Source organism: Papio anubis, chromosome 12, assembly GCF_008728515.1.
Source record: "Papio anubis isolate 15944 chromosome 12, Panubis1.0, whole genome shotgun sequence".
NCBI lineage: Eukaryota > Metazoa > Chordata > Mammalia > Primates > Cercopithecidae > Papio > Papio anubis.
Window position 1 is genome coordinate 94,389,968 of NC_044987.1, and position 27,265 is coordinate 94,417,232.

General features: G+C 43.6%; 1 long non-coding RNA gene across 8 annotated transcripts in view; it reads right to left on the reverse strand.

Moving 5' to 3' along the window:
* LOC116269760 overlaps window positions 1-27,265 on the reverse strand; it is a 78,998-nt gene that overhangs the window by 20,458 nt on the left and 31,275 nt on the right. The window lies entirely within an intron of this gene.

Sequence of the window (27,265 nt, forward strand, 5' to 3'; positions counted from 1 at the left end):
TTAAGTCACTTCTGAATAACAGCCACCTGAAGAGAACCTCTACCGGCAGACAAAATTATAGTCTCTCTGTGTGGTGAACATTTGACCTTTCCCTAGACCACATTTTCCAAGCGGTGGGAAATGAACCGCTGGTGATAACCAAGATGATTTTAGGGGGTGTGTGGACACCATTAATTAACACTGAATACGCCCAAAGTATTTCCAGTTTCTATCAGTCCTGATGACATAAGAGAAAGTTTTTGTGGCACTCTGGTCTTCAGCCTCTCTAAAACCCGGCCTTTTGTTTTTTGGAGACAGGGTCTATCTCTGTCACCCAGGTTGGAGTGTGGTGGCACCATCAGGGCTCACTGAAGCCTCAACCTCCCAGGCTCAAGCGATCCTGCCACCTCAGCTCCCTGAGTAGCTGGGACTACAGGCATGTGCCACCATGCCTGGCTAATTTTTTTTTTTTTAATTTTATTAAAGATGAGGTCTTACTATGTTGCCCAAGCTGGTCTCAAACTCCTGAGCTTAAGCAATCCTCCCACCTTGGCCTCCCAAAGAGCCAAGGCATGATTAAAGGTACGAGCCATGGTAAGCCACTGTGCCCAGCTCCAGTTCCCCTTTTTGACAATTAAATCAGACATCAGAGGTTCAGCAGCACCCCCTATGCCAATGCTGCATCTATTCTCCATGCAGGAGCCAAAGTGACTCTTAAGGAGACGTCAAATCACGTCCACTCTTCACTTAAGAACCTCCCATGGCTCCTCATTTAACTCAGAGGAAAAGCCCAGTGGCCCTCACGGCCCTCCCTGACCTGGCACTTCACACTCCAGCCTCAACCGCTTCCCACCCCCTCACTTAACTGCTTCAGCCTCAGTGACCTCTTGATTGGTCTCAGAATGTTCTTTCCCCAGACACAGTGACAGCTCACATCCTCTTCTGTCAAGACAACCCAGATGCCACCTTCACTGTGGGGGCTCCCCAGGTTATCCTGTCTTGGATTGCAAACCTTCCTCCACTCTATCCCTTGCTCTGCTTCATGTGTATGTGTGTGGGCACAATATCATTTACTTACTTGTATTTTTGTTGTTTAAATAAATGTGTGACTTTTATTGCCTACTTCTGCCACTAGAATGGAAGCTCCATGAGGTCAGGAGCTTCTGCCTGTTGTCTTCATTGCTGTCCCCTCAACCTTTAAAGCAGAGCTCGGTACTTAGTGGTTACTCACACCATATGGACTAATTAACAAATGAATGTTCCCAGCTCCCACCAGCCCCTCCTATCTGTTATGGTCAATATCATGTCTTCTCTCCCTCAAGGCTCCCTTTCACCCCCTGCTTTTCCTGGCAAAGCAAACATAAACACAAACACAACAAACAAAAATCTGCAAGATGCTGGGAGGCCAAGACAGGTGGATCACTTGAGGTCAGGAGTTCAAGACCATTCTGGCCAACATGGGGAAACCCTGTCTCTACTAAAAATACAAAAATTAGCCAGGTGCGGTGGTGCACACCTGTGATCCCAGCTACTCAGAAGGCTGAGGCAGGAGAATCACTTGAACCTGGGAGGTGGAAGTTGCAGTGAGCGGATATCATACTGCTGCACTCCAGTCTGGGTGACAGAGTGAGACTCCATCTCAAATAAAACAAAAATAAAAACAAAACAAAAAAACCTGCAAGATGCTATAGTGCTCCCTTCTCAACTTCATGGAAATTCTGAAACATATACAGGATTCATTTTTCCTTCCAGATGTGCGATTTGGGGCGTGGAGTATCAAAGGAAGAGAACTGGGGGAATTCTTGACCTAGCTGGGCTCTTCTTTGGCCCCAGCTCCCGGTTCATCCTTCACCTCCCTCCCATCCCGGCTGCTCACATTCCTACGTGGTGAGTTCTGCTCCTCAGCAGTGGAGCAGGGGCTGGGCTGGGCAGGGGAGAGTCACAGGCTTCATGTGTCCAGCCTGCACTGGTGGACTGATGTACGAAAGGCGTGCGAGGCCATGGCTTCTGACAGTCACAATCTGGAGTTGCTGTTAGGTCTGATTGAATGATTGACAAACCACAAGCAGAAATCTAGAACTCCGAAACGGGTCTGGTGGAAGGAACCAACTCTGTTTGCAGTTTCCTCTTCTCGCCACAGCACTGTGTCGGGTTACCACGGAGATAGGGAGGAACCTTCTGAGACCTCTCCAACGGTGGGTGGCAGCCACAGTCAGCCAGGAGGACCTCACCCAATCCTTGGCTCCGCCCCTCCTCCCACACCCCAAAAGAAGCCACACAGGGAGCTGGAGAGGGGCTGCCTCTGGAATGCACACCAGGGCTTGTCCACACACACTCCCTGGCCCTCTGCGCCTCTTTGGGGAGGTTCCTACCGCTGGATCTGCTGCCTTCTTCGCCTTGAGAGTGCATTTTTGTAACAAGAAAACACCTGGGTGTTTTCACGATTAGGAAGAGATTGGCGGCTGAGCTGTTCTGCTCTCATTTGGATGCAAGACTGTGAGACGGGGCCTGTGATGGCCTAGAGGCCCTGAGAAATTGGGAGGAGAGGTGCTAGCAGCAAGCCCCAAGGTTGGGGTTACTCCTGTTACCTCTCTGTGGGGTGGAGGCATCCACACCAAACCTTAAGAGGGAGCAATGGGTCTAACTGCTAATTCTGAAGGTGAGCAGGCCCGTTTCCACACGCCAATGTCAAAATCCAACCACAGTTTGACAAGCCTTTGGGAATATACAGTAATTACATAATAGCACTCCCAAACACGCCGAGTGCTTTCATCTTTACAAAGACTGTCCTGTCTGATCTCACTCTCCCCCTGGTATGAGTGGCTTCTCTTTCTTTCCCCTATTTTACAGATAAGAAGGTGGAGGCTCACTTTACAGATAAGAAGGTGGAGTGACTTTCTACTACTAAAGAACTAGCAGGGAAGTATTTCAAATTAAAGTCTCATGACCCTAAATGTAGGGTATTTCCCAGTGGCTCATGGTAAATGAGTTCCTTAAAAACGAGCCACTGCTGTCTGAGGCCTGAAACCACAGGGCTTACTGATGTGGGTACAAGCTGCAGCTCTAAGCCAGAAAGGGGACAAGCTAAGGAGAAGAGGAACCACATTTGCATTGGCGGACCTCAGCGTGTCTCACGCATGTCGAATGTTTACATGTGTTCCCCACTTGGTCTCCATAGCAACTGGCAGAGGTGCAAAAATGCTTCATTGGTATTTGTCAGAGGATGAGAAGAGAGCCCTCCGAGATCCTCTTTCTCCCAGTGGGCAGGGCTATTTCCATCCATGGCTTCGTGACTTCTCCTAGCAGCCGTTTGGCATGAGGATTTCAAACAGCAGGGAGCCAGTGAGTCCACTGGATAAGTATTTGAAATGTACTGAATGGAGCCCTCATCTCCTTCTCCCTCTTCCAGGCAATTATTCATGGAGTCAGGAGAGGATTCTGTTATTCAAGGAGTCTCCAGAGTAAGGGGCTGAGAGGTTGTGGTTTCTAGCCTTTAACCACAACATTGAAGGCGTGGCTCCATTTTTCTTATAATTTCCAAGGGTACATCATTACCTAATTCTCCCTGAAGAATTGAAATTGCTTTATGATGCATATGCATTAGTGATGTGAGCTGAGGTTCTGAGCCAGCAAACATCTTTCTCAGAAACCTCCCTCTTGTTCTCCTCTCCCATGTTGCCCCTTGAAGTTACCCCTTCTACCAGAGACGCCCAAAGGTTCTTGGTCAGAAAGTCTATATTGCAGCAATTAAAACTGGGGTTCAACTCAACATGTGTGTAGCAGAATATTTTATCTCTCAGCATCTCAGTTTGTGGCTTATATGATTCATGTGATGTTTGTTAGTGCATTATGGTCAAAAGCACCTTTCTAAGTGCTTTGAGAGAAACAAGAATAAAAGCATTCCTAACCGCACCCCACCCCCTGCAATCCCACCAAGGATCTTACAAAACCCATTTAGCTAAGCTCTTGTATAGTATTGAGCCAATCATTGCACACTCAGCACGTGACCAACACATATACTGAAGCCCACGTGAAAAACTGAGCACCTATACAAGTTTCCCAGGCAGGGCTAGATTCATGGGCAGGTAACCAGAGCAGTTCCACAGGGACCCCTCCTCAGAAGGCCTTGCTTGGGGTTTAATGTACAACTCTTAATTTATCTTTCAATGTGTATTTTTAAAGAGGAGTCTCATGGGACAAGGAAGCTCACTCGTGGTCCTGCCTCCTACCCGCCCTCTGTTTGGGCCCTTAGTGTCCCAGGCTCCACCCTACCTCCTCCCCACCCTCTGCTCCACGATACTTGCTACCCTTCCCTCAGGGTGGCTACTAGGTCAGGTTGGCAGACAGGGAGGCAACATTCTGCCCACACCCTCTGCAGGGGCCTGGGAGCAGTTGTGGGAAGAGGCTCTGCTGGGCATGCACGCCGTGGCATCCTGGGAAAGAGCATGGCAGTGCTGTCCCTACCCTGGGCTGGCAGCATGGTGGTATATTTGGAAGGCAACTGGATGCGGCCTTCTCACCCACTCCCATCCAGGCAACAGGTGCGTCCTGGTGTGGAGGTTGCAATCCCTTGGTAGGGGCACTGTAGGTAGAGGACAGACAGGTTGTGGGAAGGAGAAACTAACTTATCTTCCATGGCTAGGCCTCATTTTCACTTTGCATTTAGGTCCCACAGTTATGTAGCCAGCTCTGGTCCTGGACCAAATAGCCTCTAATGATTCCCACTTTCCAATCTAAGCAGGTCTTGCACAACTGTAATGAATGAAGCTATTTCTGATTTCCTATCAGTTCAATTTTTTAAAAATTGCATTCTGTTCCTCAGAATCCATTCCAACCATAAAAACATGAAAAATTGATTTTGATCTCAGTATAACATCACCTTATAAATATATTTGATATAATCATGATCTTTAAAACTTGTTATCTGTATAAAATGGGTTTCACAGCTCAACTCTTAAAGGCACTTGTTTATTACGGAAAATCAAGCACAATGTAAAATTTACATCGTAAGTGTGGCTTATGAGGGATTTTCCTGCAGAGACAGGACTGACTGAAGCTTTGTTCTCTAAACTTGGGCAGACATTTTACGTGTTGAAAAGTATCATTTTGATGATGATTTCTTTTCAACACTGTTCCAGCTTTCGAAGGAAAAATTACAAATAACAAGGCATGAGATTCCCCCCAAAGGTATATTTTTAGCAATTTAGCACCTGGTAAATTTTCCTTTCTTTTTGCTCAACAGCTAGGCGACTGCATAGGAGGTTGGTCCAAGCCAGCAAACATTCACTGGACATCTGCCATGATGTGAGCCAAACCCTGGTTCCCAGGAAATATGGAAAATATACAGATAAATTAGAAGGTCCATGCCCTTAAAAAGCATCTAAGACCCTCAGTTACTGAATAGACATAAATCTGTAGCTGCTGAAGGAGATGGCCAAGAGCTGAAGCAAGGCTGACAGCCATTGCTTAGTGGCTTACCCCTCTCTGAGCACCATATTGTCAGCAGAAGAGGCCACTTGGCCCAGGCTGGCTGTGGACAGGTCTTGATTACTTGAGGTCCACTGGGAGTTGCTGTCTGCAGCCTGACACACAGAGTGCCTTCCTTTCTGTTCTCTCTCTATTATAGAAGTTGCTTTTGGAAAAGCATCATTTCTTGGGTCAGCGTGAAGATTACCCTTGTGGTAGATGCTGGAAATACTATTATTAACAAATGTTATTTAGGGCTTGCTATAGGTGAGGCACCATGCTGGATTCCAGGTCTATGGTCCCTGTTCTCAGGGCAGCATGGAAAATTGGAAAAGATATGTAAACAAATGGCTAAAATGTGTATGGAACTTGGCACTGGGGAGGTGACAGTCAAAAGTCAGTTAAATCTCAGCTCTGACTTCAGCTGGCCCAGTGCATTTGATCAATGCCTGCAAATTCTCTGGGCTCTGGTTTCTTGATTTGTAAAATGGATGTGTGGCCGAGGAGAAAGAACTTGTCTATCTGGTCTCCAAGCTGACTTTTCTGTTAAAATTCCCTGACTCTTTGAACCTCCTAGAAATAATCTGCACCCCATAGGCAAGCTTCCCTTTGATTTGTGTATTAGTTTTCTAGGGCTGCCATAGAAAGCACAGCAAACAGTGACCTAAACAACAGAAATGTATTGTCTCATGGTTCTGGAGTCTACAATTTGGAGATCTAGGTATCTGCAGGTTGGTTCCTTCTGAAGGCTGTGAGGGAGAATCTGTTCCATGACTCTTCCCTGGCTTCTGGTTTGTTGGAGATTTTTTACATTCCTTGGCTTATAGAGCCCTGTCTTTGTGTTCATATGATGTTCTCCTGTGTATCTGTGTCCAAATTTCCCCTTTTCATAAGGACACCAATCATATTAGACTACAGGCCCACCCTACATCATTATAAATTCATCTTAACTAATCACATTTGCAAAGACCCTAATTTCCAAATAAGGTCGCGTTCTGATGTATTGGCAGTAGGACTCCAACTTATGAATTTTGCAGTGACAAAATTCAATCCATAACAACCTGGTTTATTTATTTCTAGAATCTTTGGTCCAGTCTGACTCAAGATAGTAAATAGTTTTCATTTCAGTTGCTAAATCTGATCAATTGAAGTCATTACCTGGAGTGTTGCATGAAGACATGTGAGTCAACATCTTTTTCCCTTTAGTGGGAAAGGCAACTGGAATTGGTTCAACCCACCTGAGAAACAGGAGATTTAAAAAAATACTACTGTCTATCCTTGAACCAAGGACCCCACCCAAAAGTAGGAAACCTACAAAGAACTGCTTTTTTCAGATCTCTCCGATTGAAATGTTTCCCAAAAGGTGATTGCCAATTTGCAATCTTGCTACAAACAATCATGCTAGCAGGGCCATCAAGCCCATCCCATGAGAATGATCAAATCTCCAATAAGACTCAGCTGTTCCATGGGAGAGTGAGTGGAATGAAGCATTTAGAAAGATAAAATCATCTGGGTTTTCTGAATGTTTTCCCTGTTGAGGTTTAGGCTGAGAACTTGCATTGGCTGAAGACTTGCAGCTGGAACCAGAGAGGAAGTAAGCTTCTGGAAGCACTAAAATGAATCGTCACTCCCACTCTTGATACCCACAGCATCAAAACCAGCAGATGCTGACAGCTGCTGTGGAAATCTAAGCAAGTGGAGGGATGTCCAGATTGAGCTGGCCAAGTTTGGTACAAGAGCTAAGAGTTTGGGAACAATGGAGGTCAGCTTTCTGTGTCACTGTGGATACAAAGGAAGTACTTTTAAAACACAGACAGGAAGTGATTGAGGACTTTAAAGGCAGTTTGGGCTATCCAGGAAAGTTCTTCATTCTTGTCTTTTCTGCTGAGGCTCTAGAAGGACACCTGTCAGACTGACCAAGGCCAAAGCTGCTCACTACCAAGAGATACAACTGAGGGCTTGCTATAGGTCTTGAGACATTGCTATTGATCTTGAGACATTCATCTGAAGCATGATTGTCACTGGCTTGAAACTTTCCCCATCATAAGAGAGGGACTGAGTCTACTTCAAATGTTTCGCACTGATGAAGTTACATTCCCTTTCATGGTGTGGTAAGTTGATTGCATTAACAGCCCCAGTTTTTCATTCTCCCCTGAGGCCATCCATTTGATAGTACCCTCCCACACTGATTCTTGGTTTAGTCATATAACTTGCTTTAACCCCCAACAGAAGCTTGAAAAACACTTGTTCATTTCTGCTTGCCCTCCTTAAGCCCTGCCCTCATCATGAGACCATGCTCAGGCTAGTCTGCTGGAAGGAAGTCAGAGGCACAGGGAAGAGAGCCACATTCAGCCAAGGCCATTCTAGACCAGTTGTTCCCTGTCACTTCACCAACTGGCCACAGCACAAGGTGAGTACAGCCAAGATCAGCAGAATCACCCAGCTGACCTGTTGAATTATGAGAAATAAGGAATGGTTGTTGTTTTAAGTCACTAAATTTTGCAGTGGTTTGTTATTTAGCAATAACTAGTAAAAATGGTCTTCTTCATGTAAGGGTAAAGAGGGAGGGATCATAGACTGGGCTTAAACTATGTTCACTGTTGCCATTCAATCTGACTAGGAAGCTCTGAGAAACTGATGGGGCAGGTCTGTTAGAAGGTTATTTACATGTGGTGCCTCCAGGAAGAGAACATCCCAAGGCAAGAACAAGTCAAGGAGAGAAGGTTGGCCAGGGAACAAAGACTTAGTCATAGAGAGGCTGAGAAAATCCACCCTGGTGTCTGTCATTCTAATGGGTCCTCTGGCTTAGGCTCAATAGATTCTTGTCTGACTCTTACAATTGAAGGTACAGGGAAGGTATAGGTAGAAAGGATTATTTCACTAACAGCTCCACAGGACTCTGAGACAAGTTCCACAGCATTAAGATTAGTGTTTAAAAAAAAAAAAAAAAGTAACACAATTGCAGCAGGCTGGGTGTGGTGACTCACACCTATAGTCCCAGCACTTTTGAAGGCTGAGGTGGCAGGATTGCTTGAGGCCAGGAGCCTGAGACCAGTCTGGGCAACATAGTGAGATCCCATCTCTACAAAAAACAAAAAAAAGTAATAGCCAGGCGTGGTGGCACTCACCTGTAGACCCAGCGACTTGGGAGGTTGAGGTGGGAGGATTGCTTGAGCCCAGAAGTTGGCAGCTGCAGTGAGCTATGATCATGCCACTGAACTCTGGGCAACAGAGCAAGATCCCATCTCAAAAAAATAAAAATAAAAGCTGTTGCAGCAAGAGAGGATCTCTGTGAACAAACTACAAGTTCAGCACCCAGATGATTTCAGCATCTTAGTCAAAGGCCAATGCCCCGGAAGAGAAGGTGGTGCCCAGCAGAAAGAGACTTAGTAACATTTGTTTAAATAGCTACATTAATTTATTATTTCATTTATTTATGCATTCAACAAACATTGAGGGCTATCCTAATTACTTTATGTAAGGTTATGATGAGCAGGGAGCAAATGTATTCATAAGGTAGGATTCCTATCCATAAGAAGCCCAAAGACAGGTGCATATTAAAATATACTTTTTCTCTTGCATTCTCTTATTGATTGGTAATGACTGCTTACAGCACTCCAGGAACATTTGAGAGCCACATCCTGGTGCAGAGGAGTGCTGTGATTGATTAGCAATGTTTGCTTTGGCCACATATTTGTAACCCTGATGGTCTGGGTTTCTGTCTGGCTCCATAAATAGCATGTAGTTTGAGACCTATGAACTAGGCCATTTGCATGTCTTATATGAAAAATCCCTCTCCCATTTCCTCTTCTGAGCCTAAGGGCCAAAGAGATGAACTGATCTCAAGAGAGGAGGTTCCAAGTTGGCACTCTTCTTTTTTTGACAAACAAAAGAGCATGCTATTTTCTCTGTCTCTACTTCCACTCCTCCCGTGTAAGTCAGAAGGATAATCCTTAGGATGGGGTGGGTAGGGTGGGGTGTGGAGAAAAAAAATCCATGTACAATGACAAAAAGTACTCCCCCTTCCACCCACAGAGTGATAAAGGATTTGAGGATGTGAGAGACCATAACCCAGCCTTGAAAATAAGCATGAAATAGTACCAGCCATACTTGGTGGTGTATGGACAATGAAATAAAATCCAATCAGCCAGGTTTGTCTGGTATGAATGTGGTTAATCTGTTGACAGCTTGGGAGCCTACAGGAACTATAGAGTGATGGGCAGAGCTCTCAAAGCACATTTAACAGTATTGTAGCTGACTCTTCAGTAGTCTCACTGATAAGTTCCACCTGGATTTAGATGCTTAATACTCAGACAATTGTGGGGAGACAAAAGATTTTCAATTCACTCTACTACTCTGTTCTAGAAGATCTGTTTTGTGAGCCAGTAAGAACTCAAAAGGCTGAGAACTTAATCTAATATGGCTTTTGCCATCTGCAAGACCCGTTCTCAAATTTCTGCTCTGTCATTCTTTACTCGTGTGACTTTGGGCAAATGCCATAAGCCTCAGAATCTTTATCTAAAACCCTCAGGGATAATAATGCTTGTCTCCAGGTTTTGTTGAAGACTGAATGAGTGTGTAAAGTGTCCAACAGAAAGTCTGGCACATGGTAAGTACTCAATGAATGGTAGATGTAATGATTAACAGTAGAGTTTTGGACACTCGAATCATCACTCACCTCATCTCCTTTCCACCTTCTCTTTTCTACTCACAAAAAGGCTTTGTGCTGTGGTCTGAATGTTTATGTCCCCCCAAAATTCATAAGTCAAAATGCTAACCCCCTAGGTGATGGTAATAGGAAGTGGGGCCTTTTGGAACAGATTATTAGGCCATGCAAGTAGAGCCCTCATCAATAGGATTAGGGCACTTATAAAAGAGGCCCCAGAGGCACCCACCTTTGCTGAGGCTTGAGTAGGTAAACAAAGCAGCCAGGGAAGCTCAAACTGGGCAGAGCCCACAGCAGCTCAGCAAGGCCAGCTGCCTCTGTAGTCTCCACCTCTGGGGGCAGGGCATAGCTGAACAAAAGGCAGCAGAAACTTCTGCAGACTTCAGTGTCCCTGTCTGACAGCTCTGAAGAGAGCAGTGGTTCTCCCAGCGTGGTATTTGAGCTTGGAGAACGGACAGACTGCTTCCTCAAGTGGGTCCCTGACCCCCATGTAGGGATTCACTTGAGGAGTGGGAGACACCTCCCAGTAGGGGCCAACTGACACCTCATACAGATGGGTGCGCCTCTGGTACAAAGCTTCCAGAGGAAGGATGAGGGAGCAATATTTGCTGTTCTGCAATATTTGCTGTTCTGCAGCCTCCACTGGTGGTACCCAGGCAAACAGGATCTGGAGTGGACTTCCAGCAAACTCCAACAGACCTGCAGCTGAGGGACCTGACTGTTAGAAGGAAAACTAACAAACAGAAAGAAATAATATCAACATCAACAAAAAGGACATCCACACCAAAGCCCCATCTGTATGTCACCAACATCAAAAACAAAGGTAGATAAAACCACAAAGGTAGGGAGGAATCCAGAGCAGAAAAACTGAAAATTCTAAAAACTAGAGCACCTCTTCTCCTCCAAAGGATCACAGTTCCTCCCCAGCAAGGGAACAAAGCTGGACATAGAATGACTCTGACAAGTTAACAGAAGTAGGCTTCAGAAGGTCGGTAATAACAAACTTCTCCGAGCTAAAGGAGGATGTTCAAACCCATCGCAAGGAAACTAAAAACCTTGAAAAAAGTTTAGACGAGTGGCTAACTAGAATAAACAGTGTAGAGAAGACCTTAAATGACCTGATGGAGCTGAAAACCATGGCATGAGAACTACATGACACATGCACAAGCTTCAATAGCCAATTCAATCAAGTGGAAGAAAGGGTATCAGTGATTGAAGATCAAATTAATGAAATAAAGCGAGAAGACAAGGTTAGAGAAAAAAGAGTAAAAAGAAATGAACAAAGCCTCCAAGAAACATGGGACTGTGTGAAAAGACCAAATCTACGCTTGATTGGTGTACCTGAAAGTGATGGGGAGAATGGAACCAAGTTGGAAAACACTCTTCAGGATATTATCCAGGAGAACTTCCCCAACCTAGCAAGGCAGGTCAACATTCAAATTCAGGAAATACTGAGAACACCACAAAGATACTCCTTGATAAGAGGAACCCCAAGACACGTAATTCTCAGATTTGCCAAGGTTGAAATGAAGGAAAAAATGTTAAGGGCAGCCAGAGAGAAAGGTCAGGTTACCCACAAAGGGAAGCCCATCAGACTAACAGCGGATCTCTCGGCAGAAACTCTATAAGCCAGAAGAGAGTGGGGGGCCAATATTTAACATTCTTAAAGAAAAAAAATTTCAACCTAGAATTTCATATCCAGCCAAACTAAGCCTCATAAGTGAAGGAGAAATAAAATCCTTTACAGAAAAGCAAATGCTGAGAGATTTTGTCACCACCAGGCCTGCCTTACAAGAGCTTCTGAAGGAAGCACTAAACATGGAAAGGAACAACTGGTACCAGCCACTGCAAAAACATGCCAAATTGTAAAGACCATTGATGCTAGGAAGAAACTGCATCAACTAATGGGCAAAATAACCAGCTAACATAATGACAGGATCAAATTCACACATAACAATATTAACCTTCAATGTAAATGAGCTAAATGCCCCAATTAAAAGACACAGACTGGCAAATTGGATAAAGAGTCAAGACCCATCAGTGTGCTGTATTCAGGAGACCCATCTCACATGCAGAGACACATATAGGTTCAAAATAAAGGGATGGAGGAAGATCTACCAAGCAAATGGAAAGCAAAAAAAAGCAGGGGTTGCAATCCTAGTCTTTGATAAAACAGACTTTAAAGCAACAAAGATTAAAAGAGACAAAGAAGGTGATTAAATAATGGTAAAGGGATCAATTCAACAAGAAGAGCTAACTATCCTAAATACATATGCACCCAATACAGGAGCACCCAGATTGATAAAGCAAGTTCTTAGAGACCTACAAAGAGACTTAGACTCCCACACAATAAAAATGGGAGACTTTAACACCCCACTGTCATTATTGGACAGATCAATGAGACAGAAGGTTAAGAGGAATATCCAGGACTTGAACTCAGCTCTGCACCAAGCAGACCTAATAGACATCTACAGAACTCTTCACCCCAAATCAACAGAATATACATTCTTCTCAGCACCACATTGCACTTATTCCAAAATTGACCACATAGTTGGAAGTAAAGGACGCCTCAGCAAATGTAAAAGAACAGAAATCACAACACACAGTCTCTCAGAGCACAGTGCAATCAAATTAGAACTCAGGATTAAGAAACTCACTCAAATCCGCACAACTACATGGAAACTGCTCCTGAATGACTACTGGGTAGACAACGAAATGAAAGCAGAAATAAAGATGTTCTTTGAAACCAATAAGAACAAAGACACAATGTACCAGAATCTCTGGGACACATTTAAAGCAGTGTGTAGAGGGAAATTTATAGCACCAAATGTCCACAAGAGAAAGCAGGAAAGATCTGAAATCGACCCCCTAACATCACAATTTAAAAAACTAGAGAATCAAGAGCAAACAAATTCAAAAGCTAGCAGAAGACAAGAAATAACTAAGATCAGAGCAGAACTCAAGGAGATAGAGACACAAAAATCCCTTCAAAAATCAATGAATCCAGGAGCTGGTTTTTGAAAAGAACAACAAAATTGATAGACCACTAGCAAGACTAAGAAAGAAGAAAAGAGAGAAGAATTAAATAGACACAATTAAAAATTATAAAGGGGATATCACCACCAATCCCACAGAAATACAAACTACCATCAGAGAATGCTATAACCACCTCTATGCAAATAAACTAGAAAATCTAGAAGAAATGGATAAATTCTTGGACACATACACCCTCCGAAGACTAAACCAGGAAGAAGTTGAATCTATGAATAGACTGATAAGAGACTCTGAAATTGAGGCAATAATTAATAGCCTACCAACCAAAAAAAGTCCAGGACCAGATGGATTCATGGCCGAATTCTACTAGAGGTACAAAGAGGAACTGGTACCATTCCTTCTTAAACTATTCCAACCAATAGAAAAACATGGAATACTCCCTAATTCATTTTATGAGGCCAGCATCATCCTGACACCAAAGCCTGGCAGAGACACAACAAAAAAAAGAGAATTTTAGACCAATATTCCTGATGAATATCGATGCAAAATTCCCAATAAAATACTGGCCAACCAAATCCAGCAGCACATCAAAAAGCTTATCCACCATGATGAAGTTGGCTTCATCCCTGGGACACAAGGCTGGTTCAGCATACCCAAGTCAATAACCATAATCCATCACATAAACAGAACCAATAACAAAAACCACATGATTATCTCAATAGATGTAGAAAAGGCCTTAAACAAAATTCAATGGCCCTTCATGCTAAAAACTCTCAATAAACTAGGTATTGATGGAATGCATTTCAAAATAATAAGAGCTATTTATGACAAACCCACAGCCAATATCATATTGAATGGGCAAAAACTGAAAGCATTCCCTTTGAAAACTAGCACAAGACAGAGATGCCCTCTCTCACCACTCCTATTCAACATAGTGTTGGAAGTTCTGGCCAGGGCAATCAGGCAAGAGAAAGAAATAAAGGATATTCAATTAGGAAAAGAGGAAGTCAAATTGTCCCTGTTTACAGATGACATGATTGTATATTTAGAAAACCCCATTGTCTCAGCCCAAAATCTCCTTAAGCTGATAAGCAACTTCAGCAAAGTCTCAGGATACAAACTCAATGTGCAAAAATCACAAGCATTTCTATACACCAATAGCAGACGAACAGAGAGCCAAATCATGGGTGAACTCTTATTCACAATTGCTACAAAGAGAATAAAATATCTGGGGGTCCAACTCACAAGGGATGTGAAGGACCTCTTCAAGGAGAACTACAAACCACTGCTCAATGAAATAAAAGAGGACACAAACAAATGGAAGAACATTCCATGCTCATGGATAGGAAGAATCAATATCGTGAAAATGGCCATACTGCCCAAGGTAATTTATAAGTCAATGCCATCCCCATCAAACTACCAATGACTTTCTTCACATAATTGGAAAAAACGACTTTAAAGTTCCTATGGAACCAAAAAAGAGCCTGTATTGCTAAGAAAATCCTAAGCAAAAAGAACAAAGCTGGAGGCATCATGCTACCTGACTTCAAACTATACTACAAGACTACAGTAACCAAACAGCCTGGTACTGGACCAAAACAGATATATAGACCAATGAAACAGAACAGAGGCTTCAGAAATAACACCACACATCTACAATCATCTGATCTTTGACAAACCTGACAAAAACAAGACATGAGGAAAGGATTCCCTATTTAATAAATGGTGCTGGGAAAACTGGCTAGCCATATGTAGAATGCTGAAACTGGATCCCTTCCTTGAACCTTATACAAAAGTTAATTCAAGATGGATTAAAGACTTAAATGTTAGATCCCAAATTATAAAAACCCTAGAAGAAAACCTAGGCAATACCATTCAGGACACAGGCATGGGCAAGGACTTCATGACTAAAACACCAAAAGCAATGGCAACAAAAGGCAAAATAGACACATGGGATCTAATTAAAATAAAGAGCTTCTGCACAGCAAAGGAAACTACCATCAGAGTGAACAGGCAACCTATAGAATGAGAGAAAATTTTTGCAATCTTCCCATCTAACAAAGGGCTAATATCCAGAATCTACAAAGAATTTAAACCAATTTACAAGAAAAGAACAAACAACCCCATCAAAAAGTGGGCAAAGGATATAAACAGACACTTCTCAAAAGAAGACATTTATGCAGCCAACCGACACATGGAAAAATGCTCATCATCACTGGTCGTTAGATAAATGCAAATCGAAACCACAATGAGATACCATCTCACACAAGTTAGAATGGCGATCATTAAAAAGTCAGGAAACAACAGATGCTAGAGAGAATGTGGAGAAATAGGAATGCTTTTCCACTGTTGGTGGGAGTGTAAACTGGTTCAACCATTGTGGAAGACAGTTTGGCGATTCCTCAAGGATCTAGAACTAGAAGTACCATTTGACCCAGTGATCCCATTACTGGGTATATACCCAAAGGACTATAAATCATGCTACTATAAAGACACATGCACACGTATGTTTATTGCGGCACTATTCACAATAGACTTGGAACCAACCCAAATGTCCATTAATGATAGACTGGATTAAGAAAATGTGGCACATATACACCATTGAATACTATGCAGCCATAAAAAGGATGAGTTCATGTCTTTGTAGGGACATGAATGCAGCTGGAAACCATCATTCCGAACAAACTATCACAAGGACAGAAAACCAAACACTGTATGTTCTCACTCATAGGTGGGGATTGAACAATGAGAACACTTGGACACAGCGGGGGAACATCACACCCCAGAGCTTGTCATGGGGTGGGGGTCAGGGGGAGGGATAGCATTAGGAGAAATACCTAATGTAAATGATGAGTTAATGGGTGCAGCAAACCAACATGGCACATGTATACCTATGTAACATACCTGCATGTTGTGCACATGTACCCTAGAACTTAAAGTATAACAAAAATAAATAAATAAATAAATAAATAAATAAATAAATAAATAAGGCCCCAGAGAGACTCCTCACCCTTTCAGCTATGTGAGGACACAGCAAAAATTGGCTGTCCATCAACCAGGAAGTGGGCTCTCACTAGACACCAAATCTGCTGGTGCGGTGATCTTGGACTTCCTAACCTCCAGAACTGTGAGAAATAAATTTCTGTTGTTTATAAGCCACCCAGTTTATGATGTTTTGTTATAGTGGTCCATATATACTGTGTCAATTCGGCTTTAATGCCCCTTTGCCAGAAGCTCTGGGTACAGGCCCTGAGGGGGACTGAGTCTCTCCTCTTCTCTTTCCTCCAGCCTGGCCTCAAGCTGCCCCAGTGAGCACTGGCCATGTGGTGGTACACTGGCTTCCAAAAGGTCATGCAGCGTCAAATGGTATTTCGGGTTCCAGATCTTTGAGGAATTGCCACACCATCTTCCACAGTGGCTGAACTAATTTACATTCCCTCCAACAGTGTAAAAGCATTCCTGTTTCTCCACAACCTTGTTACTGGGTATATACCCAAAGGGATATAAATCATTCTGTTACAAAGATATATGTATGCACATGTTTATTGCAGCACTATTCACAATTGCAAAGACATGGAATCAACCCAAATGCTCATCAATGATAGATTGCCTAAAGAAACTGTGGTGCATATACACTATGGAATACTATGCAGCCATAAAAAGCAATGTAATCTTGTCTTTTGCAGGTACATGGATGGAACTGGAAGCCATTATCCTCAGCAAATTAATGCAGGAACAGAAAACCAAATACTGCATGTTCTTACTTATAAGTGGGAGTTGAACAATGAGAACACATGGGCATAGGGAGGGAAACAACACACACTGGGGCCTGTCTGGCAGTGGGGTTGAGGGAGGGGAGCATTAGGAAAAACAGCTAATGCATGCTGGCTTAATACAGGGTGATGGGTTGATAGGTGCAGCAAACAACCATGGCATATGTTTACCTTTGTAACAAACCAGCACATCCTGCACATGTACCTTGGAACTTAAAATAAAACTTAAAATGTTTTTTAAAAAAGGTCATGCTGTTTTCTCAGCAGCCCAGCTCACATTTCGAGACCCCTCTGGCTTGTGTTACTCCAGAAAAAGCCCAGTGTGTGCAAGACCCGGGCCACTGTGACACTATATAATGAGAGGAGGGAGTAGGCTGCTCCAGCCAAAGCCAACAGCATCCTGGGAGCTGCTGCATCTGGCCAAAGGCTGTTTACTCTTTGCTGCAGACATCGAGGCTTGCTGTTCAGGGGAGGAGGATATCAGTATGTGACCCCACAAGGCACAAGCAGAGCCACCTCTGTCAGACTGACCTGGACAGAGTGGTAGGGCCAAGTTTTAGAAAGAAGTTACATTGGAGAGGGAGGCAGGAAAGAAACACTTTGATTCTTGCTTTCTGAGCTTGTCTGGAAAAACAAGACCAGAAAACAGAGCACCTCTCCAATTGTGTGACAGAATAGGAAAAGAATCGGAATTGATGGCGGTGGCTCAGCTTCAGTACTGGCCGCTGCTGTCTTCCGCCTGCATAATCTCCCGCAAGACCCATAGTCTCTCTGTACAGACTCAGATTCCACATCTGTAAAATGGGAACAATAACAAAATTGACACGAGGATCACATGGAATAATGCATGTCTTGGACTTTTTTAAAGCAGGCAGTTATGTGCACAAATATTTCATTTGCTTATTTGTCTTTTTCTCTGTAACTTTGCCTTTTGTCCTACCTAATCCCTATTTCTCTTTTTTTTCCATGTGCGTATACCTCAGACCAGAAATGTTCAAATGTTTCCACCAAAAGTCCCCTAACAAGCAAAAAAAGATGTAAAAAGTTTAGCCCAAAGTGCCTGACTCCAATGTGAAATTTCATTCACATTTAATGTTTATTTTTAAGATGCGTGTGAATCTTGCATCTGATTCCATAATATGTTCATGTGAATCATTTACATTTAGTTCTTGGTTGAAAATAATGGAGTCCATTCTAGGTAGCTCAGGCAGAACAAGAATTTAAGGGCAACCGTGGATCTTCTAGGAAATCTAAAGCATTGGGTTCCCCACGTGCTGGAAACATGATGAAGCCAGTACCCAGGGGCTGCCCCAGCAAATGTCCAGTGGTGTTGGCCTTGGACACAAACACCCCAGCTTGCCCCAGACAGAGGTGCTTGCTCTGATCCCACTGGGGACTGGATGCAGAGGCTCTGCCACTGCTGCGTGTGGCTCTGTCACAGTGCTCCCCAAACAGATTCCTCAAGGCCCCTTCCTCATATCACTTTTGCCCAAATTGAAGTCTTTCGTGGTTGTGTCTGCATGGTATAGCCTAAGACCCAGCCTATAACCCAGCTACAAGGGAGGATGGAATAGCAAATTCCAGCTTCTACTTTATGAAGGCAGAATTCACAAGGTAGGACATTTTCCTGATACCTAAAAGACTTTCAATGCACACTTAGTGGTCATAAACATTACATATCTTAACATTCTTTTTAAATCACCTATCTGCAAGTAAAGTGAATGTTCTGGAAACATACGCCCTGTTTTTCTAAGCTTTGTGTATCTTTCATAATCTGTGTAATCCCAAGGATACATGCACTGCAGTTTGAAAATGCAGGCCCTAGGCCCTCCAGAGGCATTACCCATTTTCATGGAATGTACCTGAGGTTAAAGAGATGAGTCATCCTCAGAAAGAGAGTACAGTTTCCATCGCCTAGGAGTGGAGGCACATTCAAAATAATTTGAATAATTCCAGGTACGAAATTGTCATATTAGGCTCACGAAACTGATACCCTTTAACTGCTTTAGAATCACCAGTCCCACTCTGAACACCCATCTCCTAATGCTTCCCTGACGTCGGTTTCCATGTCTTCGTCCCACCTTTTCCCAGTGCAGGCTTAGTCCCTATCTAGTCGGAGGAATTCAGGTCCATTCAGCACATTTCATGTCCAGTTTTGTTTACAGTAAAGGATCAAGCCCCTCCTCTATCACGGCTAATAATTCCTGTTAGAAATACAACCCACTGGGAAAAAGTCACAAAAAAACAAGCACTCTTTTCTGGGAACTTCAACTTTTCTTATTTACATGACCTGACGTTTCATCATCTTCATTAGCAGAGACCCCCAAGTCTGTAACTGAATCTTTGAGAGAAACAATACAATTCAAATTTCCCTGTGGCTTGAAGGTAGTGGGACTGGCACTGTGGAGGTTAACATTCTCTCTGCCAACTACAGGATGATATTCTCCTAACAGCACAGCCCTGTCATTGTTGGGAAACAATTCTGTCTTGCTAACCCTCTCCAGGGAGTGGACTGTAAAACCACTGGCCAAATTTCAAGTATGTCCATGCAGAATGACAGTTATTTTTCCAGTTGGTCACTAGAAATAGAGCCCAGGCAAGGGCCGGAAAATTGGAAAGTATAGTTCATAGCAGTTTTTTATTCTAAAAATAGAATGATACTCACGCCTGTAATCCCAACACTTTGGGAGGCCGAGGCGGGTGGATCACCTGAGGTCGGGAGTTCAAGACCTGCCTGACCAAAATGGAGAAACCCCGTCTCTACTAAAAATACAAAATTAGCCGAGCGTGGTGGTGTGTGCCTGTAATCCCAGCTACTCGGGAGGCTGAGGTAGGAGAATCACTTGAATCCGGGAGGCAGAGGTTGTGGTGAGCTGAGATTGCACAAATGCATTCCAGCCTGGGCAACAACAGTAAAACTCCATCTCAAAAAAAAAAAAAAAAATTGAAAGATAGCTTTGCTGCTCAAGAGATGGGATTTTAGGGCTCTAGCTCAGGGGTGAGAGGAAGGTTGTCCTAGTCAGCAAGGCAGCAGGGTCTCAACCTGCGAGACACCACTTCCCTGCTTCAGTAGGAGCCTCATCTCTTGAAACCTGACTTCAAGACCCTGAGCACAGCCCTCCTGCTGCCCAGCCCAGCTATATTCCACAGCAAGGGTGGGACCCTTCCATCTCTCACCATGCTGCCCAGACCAGTGTGTTAGGTTGCTAAAGCTTGCTGTTGGGACAGACCTGGGGTCATTAATACAACTTGTACTAGCTCCAAGAATAACCAATATTTTGGAAGAGGTAATAGATAAATACTTAAGTTGGTGACAGATACATTTGCTGGATGGACAGGATGTGGGTCCATATAGTCTCACATGAATTTGAAACATGACTTGTGTTTCCCCAAGAGGACATGAGTCTGGGTGGCAAAGGCGGGGTGCAGTAGACAGCCATAAATCGTGTTTCACTGGCCCCACCTGCTATTCATACTTCATCTCTTCTCAAAGTGTCACTCAAGTATTTCTGAGAATTCTTAGGGGTATGTCAAATATGCTCCTAAACAAATGCTTGCCATTTCTATTTGGTGCCTGCCATTTTCCTCTTGTGCACCTCTGGCCCCTCAGTGGAGTCTCATGGCCATGATTCTTCAGCTGGCAACTACTGGGAGAACCCTCATACCCAGGGCTTCCTCTGTGCACTCAAGGCTTAGCTCCATGACAATGGGAAATCTCCGCTGCTCAGATTTTTCTCACAGCTTGTCTTTCCCAAGAATTCTCACATTGAGTCCACATGGCGCCGGACCCAGTATTGACATAGTCATGATGTCACCATCCTGGATCCAAAATCATCCTCTCCTTTACACAACAAATGCTTTGTCATCTGGGCCCGCTTCTCTGCTGAAATTCTCTCCTTAGAGTTCCAGTCCCAATCTGATGACTTATGGTGGGCAAAGCATTTAACCTCTCTGTGTTTCAATTTACTTATCTATAAAATAGGGGAGGTGAGCTAGATATCTTCTAGGGTCGCTTCTATTCCAGGGTTTGATGACCCCTTGGAAGCATGATGCTTTATCAAGCGATACACAAGAAGATATATTAGGTACTTCCATGTATCAAGCACTAGCTAGGTGCTGTGTAAATGGAAAATTGCTATTTTCTTTCATCTTTCTGACAAGAACCCAGCCTCTCCGGTCATCACTTTGCTTAAAACCCTCCAGTGACTTTTTGTCATATTTTGGAAAAAATCCAGGCTCAGTGGCATCCTACCTCAGTGCTCTCACCTCATTCTCTTCTCTCATTTTTCATTTAATATACTCCAGATGGCCAGTCTTCTTTCTGACCCTAGAATGTGCTGAACCCCTGCACCCCAGAACTTCTGCAAGTGTTCATTGTCCTACCTGAGATGCTCATCTCCCAGGTAACCCATGACAGACCTCTTACCATTCGGGTCCCCAAGGTGCCTTGCTTGACATCTGCCCCACTTTCAGCCAACTTGCTGTGTCTCAAAGGTTGGCAAATTGTTGGCTGTGGGTCAAATCTATTCTCATTTATTTACACATTTTCTCTGGCTACTTTTGGGCTACAACAGCAGAGTTGAGTTCCATGTATGAGTAGCAGCAAGAGAAATGGATGGCCCACAAAGCTGAAAATATTTACCATCTGGCCTTTACAGGGAAAGTTTAAGAATCCCTGCCTATCCCATAGTATCTTTTATTCACACTGCTTATCAGTATCAGAATTGCTAACTCAATCTGCTTCTTTCTGTCTTCTTTTTCTCCCCCACAAGGATGTAAGTGCCTGCAAGTTGAAGAACTCATCTATCTTGATCCCGGTGCTTTTGTTAGTTCTTAGCACAGCGCCTGACACAGAGCCAATCATAACGGTAAGCTGGATGGATTTAGGTCTGTTTCCTTTTGCTCTGTTGAAGCAATAACAAAATTCAGTGCAAATCCTAAAATAAACTCCACCACCTCCATAGTTCTTTCTACACCCCCGTGACCAACTGTCAAGCTTCTCTCTGTTCCCACCTTCATCTTGTTGTGTCCTTTTCTGATTCTGCTCTGACACCCCCAGATACCAGTGTCTTCTTGCCCTATCACTCTTTATACTTTTCTAATCTGCTCTTGACCCTCCATGACACCAGCAGCCCTCCAGGGAAGAGCTCATGGCTAGAAAACCAAGCAAAGAGCAACAGTGCATTCCTCTAGGGTATTTCTGGGTAGGACTTGAAAGTCTGGTGGACTCAAACTCAGACACATGTTTGAGGGAGCTTCATACCTTCCTAAGTGAGCCTTTCTACTTGGGACCACTTGAAAAATGAATTCGGGCTCTCAGAGAATAGAACTCCAGGGCCAGGAGAAGTTTGAATCTAAGAAGCTCTGGCTATCAGATATGGGGGAGCTCCTAGGAATCATGTAGCACCTCTCAAACTTCCCCACCAAAACTAGCCTAGTAGCCGATAACAGTGACACATTTCCCCAGGAGGGAATGAGGTTGATACTTAAACTACACCACTCTAACTTCATGTTATTTTAATAATCCATTAGAACATTGTATTCTATCTCATAATATATTTTTAAAGAAATAATGAACCTTTTCCATTAAAATGTGTGGCTATGGCAACTACACATCTGCAATCTTTGAGCAAAAATCACAATCTACCTCTATCCTTAGCACACTCTTGCCTAGGCCCATATACCCACTGGTACTAAGACAGCTTGGAAAGCAGGAAATCTTATCCAGTGTATCCTTTAACAAATGAGGATACTGAAGGCCTAACAGAGACGGCAATATAAATGGAGCACCTTCCCTTTAGGAGAACTCCATTCTTACTTATTGGTAGGATAAACTAGTCTGTGGTGGGATTCGAAGTGTATTGAACAGTCTCTGTCTGCCCTCCACACACACCTGCCACCCTACCCACCTGCTCTGTGACCCTGCAGGCTGATATCTGTGTACTGCATAGCCAGCCTTCCTTGCCCTCTGACTTCTGGTTGGGTTTGACCAATGGCAAGCAAGGGAGGGAATTGGAAGGCAGGATGGGAGTGTGGTCAGGGTATTTGTTCCCCCAGATCCCTCCCTGCCAGGCCTCATGTTGGCAATGGCTGTGCTCTTCTACCAAAGCAGGCTGACCCCACAGATAGAGATCTACTAGGTTCTGGGAACCACTCCATGCTCTCATTCTCCTCAGACCCAGGAGTGTAGTGGCTTCCTCATTTGTCACCCCCAGAGTTCTTTACTATCCCAGCCATACATTTGTAACTAATGCCATTGTTAGACTTTCCTAATCTCTTTTATCAAGGAATCATTTGTTTCCTGCCAGGACACTTATAGTAAATGGCACTGGAAGAAGCCCAAAGAAACACCCCTCAAAATGGGATTCTGAGATTGGGTTGCTCACACATTCATTAAGCACACATTAGCACACTCTATTTTGTGGCATGGGGAGGGGCATTTGTTATTGTCGTTTGCAGTGACCTTACGATTACTTAAAACATCACCTGCTATGGCCTGGGATGGTGTGGAATATGCATGAAGGGCATTATGTTTTGAGATCAGGAGCCATGGGTCTTTAGTCAGTCTGGTGACAATGATGATTGCAAAAATTATGGTGTGAGCTGGTTGCCTCTGAAAACCCTACAGAATATTCATAGAGAAAAGAACAAATGAAAAGCTTCTAATATCCAACTGAGAATACAAATAGAAAATCAGAAAGCCTCTTTGGTCTGAATGATGCAAATAACCTGGATAAGCAGATGGCCCAGACTCCCGTGACACTTACTCCTTCTCCTTGAAAGCATGTCTATGGCTCAAGTTTCTGATGGCGATGACAGACCAGTTTATACAGGGGTCTACAAGGTGTTCTGGAACCAACCAGAAGTACTGGCCACTACCTACAGACCTACTCAGGGGTGGCCCTAAAAAATAGTGATGATGGTGAATCTTCCAGGTGGGTAGAACTTTCAGAAGTTCAAGGACATGGAAAGAACAGAACTGGAAGATTGGTGACAAGGAGGTCTGGGGAGAAGTCTGTATATGGATACCCGGGAATAGATACTAAGTGTAAAGATATCTGTGTTCCATGTACATACCTACCTACTGAGGGCATTTACTGCAGATGATGCGCCAAGTAATTAGATGGACAAGATGATCTGTCTAAGAGATGTCAGTCTCTCTTTTGGATAACTGTGTGCATACTCCATGTGCAAAGTGCTCATACCAGCAAAGATGGATGATATTTATGCACGTAGATAACAAAAAGACACATCCTTAACAAGGCTTATCAGGCTATCCTCATTGCCAAGACCGCTCTGCCACAAAAAAAGAAGCCAGTATAAGCCTCTAATGTGGCACCATTCCCCAAGGGATCAGCTAACTACCTGGTGGCAAGATGATTTCATTGGATCCCTCCTGTTACGGAGAAGGCAAGGTTTTTGTCTTCATAAGAAAATATATCTACTTCACTTGCAGAATTTGCTTTCCTTACCCACAATACTTCTAACAGCACTATCTTTTGGGGGCTGTATTGAGAGCTTTATCTATTGCCATAGTATTCCACACAACATTGGTGCCAAGCAAGGAGCTCATTTTATAACAACAACAAAAGTATAGCATGGGGCCCATGACTGCGGAATTCCCTGGTGTTTCCATTGATCCTCTCATCTATAAGGAGCTGACTTTATGTATTAGTTGTTTATTATTGCATAACAAATTACCCCAAACTTAGCATCTTAAAACAACAAACATCATCTTCCAGTTTCTGTAGGTCAGGCATCTGACCTCTAACTTGGGGTCTCTCGCAGGCTGCAAACATTGGCCAGGGCTGTAGTGATCTCAATACTTGACTAAGGGAGTGGGCACTCCCAAACTCACTCATGTGACTGTTGGCAGGGCTCAGGCCCTCGCTGGCTGCTGGCTGGAGATATCAGTGTGTTGCCATGTAGACCTCCCTACAGAGCAACACACACCAGAGCAGCTGGATTCTATCAGAGCAAGCAAGCAGGAGAGTCAGAGAGAGCAGAAAGTCAGAAGCCGGAGTCTTTTTGTAACTTAATCTCTGAAAGTGACATCCCTTCATTTTCTCTATATTCTATTCATTAGAAGCAAGTCACTAGGTCCAGCCCACATTCAAGGAGATGTAGATACACAAGGGCAAGGACACCTGAAAGAAAGGATCATTGGGAGCCCCTTTAGAGGCTGCCTATCACCCTGGAAATAAGAGCACAATAGCATGCCAAAGCCTCAGCTATGCTTCTGACAGGCAACACCCTGTGAGGGTTGGGTGCTACCCTACAGTATGCAGTATATGGCTAACAGCCAGCATGTGGTACTATCTCCTCTATCCAGAGAATGCACATGTCTGGAAAACCAGGGGTAGAGGTAAAAGTGCCCCCTCTCCCCATTTTAAGAAATAATCTACTTTAAAAATGTTACCTCTCTCTCCTGTGTGCTTTGGTTCAATGGGTTTAGAGGACCTAATGCCCAGGGATAGAAAGCTTCCTCTAGAGACCACAGCCATGGTTCTAACAAATTACAAGCTAGGCCTGCTTCTGGCCATGATGAGCATCTATCCTTAAACCAATGGAGAAGAGAGTCACTATATTACCAAGGAAGAATTTGGGTGCTGCTGCACCATGGAAGCAAGAAGGACTACGTTACAAATTTAGAAGATTTCAAACATAAAAGACCAGGGATGCCTTCTGGTAGTGTTGCCTCATGATCCTGATCATTTGGAATACTATAGTTTCAAAATTAAGAGAGTACCATCAAGGACTCATATCCTGTGGCCATGAAGGTTTGGGTCACAACAGGTAAATGACCGAATTCAACCAGGGTGCTGGCAGAAGGTATAGAGAGCATAGAATGGGTCGTAGAAGAAGTATGGTTATAACCTTAATCCCAATGACTAGGCACAGAAACAGGATCTGTAGAAGCTATATTTTATGTTAATTATATCTTTGCCTATGTTTCCTCCCACTACCTTCTAAAAGAACGCAGGTAGTGACTAAAGTTTCAGATTGCAGGTGACAATGTGACTGAACTCACCCTGACATGATACAGTAGTTGAGGGACTTTATGGAGGCCAAAAGGCAAAAGAGATGGGCTAGGATGAAGAGTTACTATCTGCTCTTCCCAGTCTACTCTCTGCCCTTCTCCGTCTTTCTCTGGGCCCTGGGAGACTGGTCTCTACAGAGCACATCAATGAGATGTTTTCACTTCTGGTTTCTGAGAGGAACTGGCAGGATATCAGAGGGTGGAAGGAGATAGATAGGGTTATTTATCACTCATGTTTCCTCCATGTTTGGCTGCAGATTGTCAGTGATTGGGCTGTTCTGCCAAAAGTTGATTTTCTATGTCTTAGTTTGGGTTCTTTTGAAAACAGTGCAACTTGAGTGTTGGGGGTTGACTCAGGAGGCAGAAATAAGAAAGAAAAGCCAATGGAGTGTTTAAAAATTATCTGGTAATTGTTGTGGGCAATTGGGGTGCAATCACTCTGGGGACTCCCTGAGGAACTATGATCATGTGCCTCAGAATGATTTCCACAGAGGCTGATGGGCTCTGGGCATTTATCCATGCACTTTCACCCACTATCTATTGAGTTTGCGCCTGGAGACATATATTCCATGAAATTTCTCCATTGTACCTATGCTGGCTAAGTAGCCTTCTGAAACTTTGGAAAAAGCCCCAAGGAACACAATTGAGAAAGACCTTGAATAATCCATCCTTGCCCTTGAGGAGGGACTCAGGTAAAGTGTGTGGAACTGTCCACCCTGTGTTGCCAAAGTCAGGCAGATTGAGGGCATATGTTGTGGTACATCACCAGCACCTTCTTGCCCTCTGACAGACGCAGGACTCCTGGGTTTGCTTCTTCTCTTTGCTGTTTCAGATGTAATCATAACACATCCTGTCCTTACTAGTCCCAGGGTATTTCATTATCTCTTTTTTGTTTCCTCTAAGGAGGTCTATGCCTTTGTAATAGCTCCTCCTAACTCTCTCTTCAACCATCCTTTGGATCTGTTTTGTGCTAAAACTCTGATAGATAAGATTCGTGAATTTTCAAAAGTGAACATATAATGAAGTAAACTCCAGATAAGTAGTCTAGACAAGGTCTACTGTTTCTACCCACCATCCACATACTAGTTTCTTATTAAAATGTTCAAAGCCACAGAATCAATTTTTTTGGACTCCTCAAGATGCAGATACTTTGAGAAAGTACTTTTCATGCCAAGGAAATACTGGCTACTTTGGGGCTAACATGCAGATTTATTATTTTTTTAAATGTCTGTAATATGGTTTGGCTGTGTCACCATCCAAATCTCATCTTAAATTGTAATCCTCATAATTCTCATGTGTCAAGGGAGGCATCTGGTAGGAGGTGATTGGACCACGGAGGTGGTTTCC